An 8,241-nucleotide genomic window follows, 5' to 3' on the forward strand; every position below is an offset into this window, starting at 1 on the left:
AGGCCGCGGCCCGACGGAGGGGCAGATCCGCCGCGGGGCCGCCCGGGAGCCCCGCGCCGGGCCTGGGCTCGCGGCTGCGCGCGGCGGCCCCGGGAGGCGGACGATACTCACCCCGCTGCTCCGCGCCGGGTCGCGAGCCCGGCCCCGGGGAGGGCGGGGGCGGGGCGGGGGCGGGGCGAGGGACCCCGAGGCCCCGCCCCCGGCCCGCCGCGCCTGCGCGCCCGCCTCAGCCCGGCCCCGCCCCCGGCCCGCCGCGCATGCGCGCACCCCTCAGCCAGGCCCCGCCCCCGGCCCGTCGCGCATGCGCGCCCGCGTTTGCTGGCGCAGGCCGGGTCAGGGCCGCGGGCCGAGCCCGGGGCGGGAGGTTGCCGCCGCCTGCCCTGGAGCAGCGCCGAGCCCCGCCCAGGCCGCCCCGCCCCGAGAACAAACCCTGACGTCGCCCTCTGCGGAGGACAAAACCCCTTCTGGGGCCAGCTGGGACTTGGGGGTGGCGGGGCAGGGGGGCAGCAGTTTCAAGCGTCCCCGTACACTTTGTCCAGCAAGTCCTCTTAAGACCAGTGCAGAACGTAAACTATGCGCATCCTGGAGGAGGTTAGAGACCGTGAGCCCTGCAGAAAGCACGTGCGGTCAGTCCCGCGCTTCAGAACCTAGGCATGGAGCAGGAAGACAGGAATGTGAGTGCTGACCAGGGTAACGCACGTGGTGGTTCATAAATCTGCAAAATCGCAGTGATCAGCAAGATGCAAAGAAGGTAAACAGAGGAGAAAAAAAAAAAAACTTACAGGATGCAGGAATCAGAGGTGATGGCCTGAAATAACAGACCTCGCCGGGAAAATGAATCTGCTCCTTTAAAGCAATTTCTCAGAAAAGAAAGGACTAAACGCATGCAAAGAAGTGAAAGCAAAACCTGCCTCTAAGTTTGCAGACAGACTTTGGTTTTGATCTTGCACAACTGTTTCATAAGAGTACTATTGTAAAACGAGGTTTAATAAGACTTCAGGACTTTGGGTAACTAGTTTTGCGATTTCCTGTAAATCTACAATGGTTTCAAAACAAAAGGCATTTTTAAGGGACATAATATGGATCAGTGGAAAGCAATGAGAAGGTGATGACTGAAAAAGGGATTGAGGAAATTGGAAGGATGCTGCAGCTATTTTATATCTTGATTGTTAGTTTTATTATTAAACCATTGAGGATACAGTTGACCATATGTAAAATAGTCTTAAAATTCATTTAAAAGCTAATACTAGTAAAATTGAGTTGCTACTAACCATTTTCGAACAACTATAAGTTAATTGATGGCTACCAGTTGGATTTATTTGATTTTGTTTTATTAGACAGGGTCTTGCTATGTAGCCCAGGCTGCCCTGAAACTGCAGTTCTTCCTGCCTTCACTGCCTCCTGATTGCTGGGATTGTAGAACTGCAACATGTCCCCTTGCTGCCATTTGATTCTTTTTTAATTAAATTTGTGTTTATTTATTTATAATAGGTAAAGAGGAAGAGAGAGAATGGGCACACCAAGGCCTCTAGCCATCGCTAGATGGGTTCTGGGAAATCAGTCCTGGGCGGTTAGACTTGGAAGGTGAGCACCTTAACCGCTAATCCATCTTTCCAGGCCCTCCCTGCTTTCATTTCATTTGACTCTTTTGAAATACAAGACAGCAAGTTCTGAATTAGAACTTTATTGTACATGGTGTCTCCTTCAACTTTAAGAAGTTACTTTGGGAGCTGGACAAGGTAGCTCACAACTGAAGTATGTGTACTCACACTAGAGGTAGACAAGGAGAATGGAGGCAAGTTTAAGCCTCAGCCACATAGTGAGTTACAAAACCATGGTTAATCTGTTTCAGAAAAAAAAAAAGTAAACCTTTCACATGAAAAAATAAAAATTCATTACTGCCATAAGGTTTTACTCAAATTTTTAGAAAAAAAATTGTGCACTAATTATGTCATGTTAATTTAAACAACTCTGAGTACTAGAGCTGTTTTTAGTTTCATGATTCGCCTACCAAAAACAATAAGAACATGAAAGTATATCAACTAACCTCCGTGTACTTCCTTTCATTGTTTCATTCACAGCAAAGAATGATACAGCCCACTATGTGTTTACCGTGCAGCACTATGAAGTTCCTGCCGACATTGGTCCTTAATCACAACATTCCTAGATTCAAGCAGGAACCCTCAATAGTAGATATTTGTTGAATAAAGAAAAAAAATCACAAAAGATAATAAGAAGGTTCAAATTTACTGGACATCACTATAGTGCACAGTTCATTTCTTGGTGACTTTAAATGTGAAATACCCTATGTTATACATGTGAATTAGTCAGAGTTCTCTAGAGAAACAGAGCCAGTAGAATGAATATGCAATAAAGAGGATCTGTTAGATTAGCTTCAAGGAGGATATGGGCTGGGCAATCCAACAATAGCAGTGTGCAGGCTGGAGAGTCAGAGAACATGGCAGCTGCTCAGCAGTTCCAGTCTGGCCCTGAAGGCCTGGAGGCTTCCTGTTTGTAGCTGATGAAGCTGGTTCCAGTGTCAAGAAAGACAGCAGCAACAAGGCAGGGACACTCACCAGCAAGGAGCACGGGCAGCCAGGCAAAAGGAACTAGCTTTGCAGGGCTGTCCACTCTGGGGGAGGTCTTCAGTCCCTCCTGGACACACCCTCACAGACCTGCCTAGGAGACATGTCTCTTACTTAACTCCTAGTCTGATCAAGTTCACAGAAGAAGTTAACTATAACACATGAAAACCAAACCTGGCCAGGTGTGGTGCTGCCTGCCTGTAGTCGTGCCTGCTCTAGAGGACCACATGCTCAAGGCCTTCCTGTGCTAAGGAATGAGTTCCAGGCCAGCCACAGGTTCTCAGTGAGAACTTGTCTCAATATAAAAATCAAAATAGGGCTGGAGAGGTGGCTTAGTGATTAAGCGCTTGCCTGTGAAGCCTAAGGACCCCGGTTCGAGGCTCGGTTCCCCAGGCCCCACGTTAGCCAGATGCACAAGGGGGCGCACGCGTCTGGAGTTCGTTTGCAGAGGCTGGAGGCCCTGGCGCGCCCATTCTTTCTCTCTCCCTCTATCTGTCTTTCTCTCTGTGTCTGTCGCTCTCAAATAAATAAATAAATTAATTAATTAAAAAAAAAAATAAGGGTTGAGGATTGTGACTGACTGAGTGAAGCAGTTCTCCCGCCAGAGCATGTGGCCTTTCCAAAGGGGACTTCAGGAGAACTAGCAGTGTTTTCTTTTGTTGAACTGACCATGCTACTCAGCAGGGCACGCTTTTTGGCCTGGCTGTCCTTGCTACTCTCCCATTAGTGTGCCTACTGTTCGGCCATTCTCTAAGGACTTCTAAATCTAGCCTGCGTCCAACTTCGTGCACTGGGCTAGTGGTCCCTCAACTCTCTAGCCTGTAGACAGCTATTGTGACACTGCCCAACCTGGAGATACTGTTGCTGAAGTCAGGCCGCAGGGTCCCAGTTGAGCTGAGAAAGGCGAGAGCCACAGAGGCTATAAAACTGAAGACCGTGGCTGAGTCTCAACAAACAAACGAATGGGTGGTGCGTGGAAGACCCAGACAAACAAATGGATGGAGAGATGAATGCTAATTTAAAGTAGGTCATGTCAGGCTGGAGAGATGGCTTAGCGGTTAAGCGCTTGCCTGTGAAGCCCAAGGACCCCGGTTCGAGGCTCGGTTCCCCAGGTCCCACGTTAGCCAGATGCACAAGGGGGCGCACGCGTCTGGAGTTCGTTTGCAGTGGATGGAGGCCCTGGTGAGCCCATTCTCTCTCTCTCTATCTGTCTTTCTCTCTGTATCTGTCGCTCTCAAATAAATAAATTTAAAAAAAGTTTAAAGTAGGTCATGTCAACAGGGACCCGGCTGCAGCAGCCCCTGGGACAGTGGGGAGCTCACAGTCTGTTGGCCCGTGCAGCCTTTACTGGAAGGGCAGGTGACAGGTCAGTCGGCTTCCTGCCGTCACAGTGTGTTGTTCTTTGAATGCGATCGTCGCCCATAAGCTCGTGCGTTTGAGCTTGTGGTCCAGTACCTCCACCTGGTCCCCAGGCAGTGGTATCGCTTGAGAAGACCGTAGCTCCTTTGAGAGGTGGCACCTTGCTGGGAGAAGTGGGTCACTGGAGGTAGCCTTCAGGTTTTGTGGCATGGTTTCACTTTCTATTCACTGGGCTTCCTGACAGACAGCGGGTGCGGTGTGACCAGGCAGCTTCCCTCTCCTGCTCCTGTGCCTTCCCTACCATGAAAAAACGTCTCCCCCAGGTAAACCCTTTCCTTCCTTAAACTGTTTCCTGTCAGGCACTTGGTCACAGCAGCGAGTGAGGGAACCGGTACCCACTGCCCAGAGTACTCCTCTCAGGGGTCAGATGACCATGTCGTACATGTTCCTCAGGCTGTGTGTCTCCTAAGTTCTTGGGTCCAGTTTTCCAGATATAGTTTGAATAAGCCCATGTGCTCCTGTAGTCCCAATTTATTTTGATAAATTTATAGAGTGGCACACTTTTAAAAAAAAAAAAAGGAAAGAAAATGTTATTTTTCATTCTGTGTGCTGATGCAGAGAGATGTTGTTTATGGTCCACCAAGGAGTCAAGTGCCTCTTGTAAAATGAAATCTCTTAGGGCAAGGCACAGACTGAAAAAAACAGAAAGGAAAACACTGTTTTATACAACATGAAGTAACTGAGGGCAAGACATAGCCTGATTTCAACATATACACTGTTGGGCTCTGAAAGGCCCAGGCATGAGGTCTAGTGGAACTTCCTGAGCCTAGCTAAGGTTTGGCGACCTGTCTCTGGCCAGCTAGGACTCAGCAAGACGCCTAATGGCTTCTGGCCTGCCACTTCCGCGTGTTAATTGTAATTACCATTTCAATAGTTAAAGTTTACTATTGGCCCTTACCTCTTCCCCCATCCTAAAATCCCCGCCTTCGTCCCCAACATGATATAGGCAACTGCTCAGAGTAATAAAGCGAGTTGTGTCTGCGAGTTCCTGCATGGAAAAGACTCCTGACTCAGTGTGGTTTTTCTCCGGTGGCCAGGAGAGGTCTGGGTCGTCCAACATTCATCATCCCCTCAACCCCTAGGGAGGAACCAGCAGGCCTGGTCCTTCCCTCAGCACTACCTACCTGACTGGGAAGGAGCCCCACAATACACATATTTTGAGAGGTTCATTTTATATTTATATTTTCATAAAGTTTTTACTACAGCCACGTGTAATAAAATGCTACCAGAATAAGCCTATAGTTCAAGGCATTGGATAAAGGTATTTATCCCTGTGCTATGGGGTGACTATGTATATGGCCCTAAAACTCATTTATTGAGATCTGATTCCTAAGTTGATGGTACAAAATCTCTTCTTCAACAGCTTGGGTTCAATCTCCCTGGGCCATCAGGGCCCCGGGTTAGACTTCCTGGTGACACACAACCAGACGTCCTGCCGAGACGCAGGGTGCTCCTTTCACTTTGCAGGGAAGAAAATGCCATGAAGGCAACAAGATGAGATCGGTACGGAAGTCCCAGGGTCCCTCGTGACACTTGTAAAGACCCGGCCCTGTGTTCAGGGACGATCTATTTTCTGTTATGTCGCATGCTGGATTTCCCGACCAGAAATTCTGATTGTGGGGTTGAATGACATATCCGTATTGGTGTGTCGTGATGATGTTCAGTCTGCCGCGCTGGAAGCCTCTGTGTAGATTTACTGCGTAAGCTTCCCTAGATTCACAGCAAGTTAAGAGTTGCTCCTAAGGCAATGATTCCCTATAGACAACCTCTCAAAATAAATAACTATAAAATCATTTGCTGGGGTCCCTTCATGAGGATTATTTCATAGATCGCCAGCTTGAAGTCAATAAGGTGTGGCGCAAAGATTCCTTCCTGTCACGTACTTTCCCTGTAAGTTTAGGGCAGCGACCTTCTCTGAATCTCAGGGCAGGTGTATACACACACTAATGCATACGCTTTGTAAAATAGAAGCGGCAATATCCCCAGTGTTGTAGGACTACAAAGACCAAAAGCATGTGTTTTCAAATGTGTGGGCTTGATACATAGTAACAGTGGAGAAATTTAATCATGTGTTATAATGGTAATATAACAATTGTGTTTTCTTTCTGTTCCTTTATTTTTTCTTCTTCTATTTTGTTTCTTTTCTTGGAACAGGGTCTCACCATGTACACATAAGGTTTGAACTTGGGCTCCTCTAGCCTTGCCTCCCAAATGCTGGGACCATTGGCTTGCCCAGCACTGCACAGCTTGATTATATTTTCTAACATGGACGGTGACTAGATACAAGACTGCATATCAAAGAATAACTTCATTTCTGGTTAGTGGCTATAACCACAAATGAGCAATGGTGACTTATTAGCAAGAGCATGGCAGGTAACTTTCCTTCTGCATATACTTTTGTTATTTCAGTTAAGAAATAACAAAATATATTGTCATCAATATGATACTTTGTATAAGAATAATGAATAATGTCATCTAATTTTGCAGAAGAGGGGGCAGAAAGACTGTTAGAGCCACAAGTTGGGGCATTTTGCACAGAGACATTGCCTCTCCCCCATAACTGACTGCTGCCCCCATAATGCATGACCCACAATCCCCATGGGGTTGACCTGCATCCCCAACGAGGAAGGCCTCTTAAGAAAAGGAGCAGGGAGGAGGGGAAGGGTGGTACCAACATGTGATGTTTACATGCGAAATATGTCCACATCTAATAAAAATAAATTTAAAAAAATTAGACAACAGTGACACAGATAACATGAAAAAAAGAAGCAGCCATTGTCATCAGCACCCCAGATTCCATCAAAGGGAATCAATGAAGAACAAACAACTGGATAATGCAAGCATCTAGACTGAGTTCACGTGCCTGGAACCAGAAGACACCTGAGGTTGTTGACATTGTAGACAGTGGCCCCAGGTCAGTGGCGGAGAGAACACAGTGCATGGGTTTGTGGAGACTCTGCTGGGTGACAATGACAAGGGGGGTCATGCTGTTTCCATAGATGGCCATGGCATAAAGAAAACAGAAGGGAATGGAGGTCCAGGTGTGAGCAGACCCTAGACCAGGAATGCCAGTCAATAAGCAGGCCGGAAATTTAGACGTGATGTTGCTTATAAATACCATGTTATCCTGTATTCATCACATTTGTTTTTAGAATGCTCATATTCTACAGAAGTAACAAATTGCGTTGTTATAAAAATGATTATTAGTAGATGAAAAGAATTACACAAAGAAATAAAGTCTCTGTTATTAAGAAAAAACTAAACAAATTGATTTTGTGATGTCGTTCCATGGGAACCAATTAGTTTTAATTTTAACCTTATTTTTTTAGTAACAAATTTATTTAGCATATTGCAAAGAACACAGCAGGTATGGCAGTAACAGAAGAGCGCCTGCCTGTCAGCTTAACCTTATCAGATACATATTTACCACAAAAAGGAATAGTATCTGAGAATAAATTATGTTTTATTGTTTTGTAAGGGGAATAACATTTGTTTCAATAACAATAACAACTTCAAAGGAAGAAAAGTTTAAACTGAATGACTAACCTTGGCATGGTGGTTCATGCCTATGGTTCCAAAATGGAAGCTAGGGGAGGAGGATCACTATGGGTTCCAGACTAGCTGGTCTACTATATAAATAAATATATTGGGTGTGACTAGGCTACGTAGCAAGACTGTATTTAAAAACCCAAAGAAAAAGGGCTGGGGAGATTGCTCAGCAGGTTAAAGGCACTTGCAAAGCCTGATAGCCTGGGGTTCAATTCCCCAGTGTCCACAAAAAGCCAGATGGACAGGGTGGCACATGTGTGTGGAGTTTGTTTGCATTGGCAGGAGGCCCTGGCATTCCCAGTCTCATACTTCTTCTTGCAAATAAATAATAAATAAAAATAAAATCCAAAATAATTAATGTGTAGTTGTCAGTGGTCTATTCCACATGTACAGCATCCTGCCTTCAGCAACCTTGAATGGAGACTGTTCTTGCTTGGTTCAATCTTCATCAGTTGAAAACCGGATAGTATAAGTATGTACGAATAATGAATGATAACAAGGAAGAAAGAAGACACCATATACATTGACCAGGGCCATTGCAATTACATGGGTGGTGAGAATGAATGTGGAAAGCGAGGCAAAGCTGCCCATAGCTAAGTAGTAGTGCTCCATGTTTTATGCAACGTTTGATGGTTCTCTACTATGAAGCTTTAATTATTGATGCTATTCAGGGCTTGTGATGCAGAGG

At 46.2% G+C, this 8,241-nt stretch overlaps 1 protein-coding gene and 1 long non-coding RNA gene across 13 annotated transcripts in view; one reads left to right on the forward strand and one right to left on the reverse strand.

Moving 5' to 3' along the window:
• Positions 1-140, reverse strand: part of Atg10 (autophagy related 10) — a 276,423-nt gene extending 276,283 nt beyond the window's left edge. For all 11 annotated transcript variants that reach the window (XM_045134450.1, XM_045134443.1, XM_045134442.1 and 8 more), the window contains exon 1: positions 112-140. The gene's annotated coding sequence lies outside the window, so the exon portion shown is untranslated. The remainder of the gene's footprint in view (positions 1-111) is intronic.
• A 275-nt stretch (positions 141-415) lies between these two features.
• Positions 416-6,573, forward strand: LOC123454821. Of its 2 annotated transcripts, none has more exons than XR_006633490.1 (3): positions 416-751; positions 1,492-1,584; positions 6,159-6,573. It is a non-coding gene; the product is annotated as an uncharacterized LOC123454821 (long non-coding RNA). The 2 variants fall into 2 exon arrangements; XR_006633491.1 differs by lacking the exon at positions 6,159-6,573 and adding an exon at positions 2,082-2,185.
• The last annotated feature ends 1,668 nt before the right edge of the window (positions 6,574-8,241 follow it).

Source organism: Jaculus jaculus, chromosome 14, assembly GCF_020740685.1.
Source record: "Jaculus jaculus isolate mJacJac1 chromosome 14, mJacJac1.mat.Y.cur, whole genome shotgun sequence".
Taxonomy (NCBI): domain Eukaryota; kingdom Metazoa; phylum Chordata; class Mammalia; order Rodentia; family Dipodidae; genus Jaculus; species Jaculus jaculus.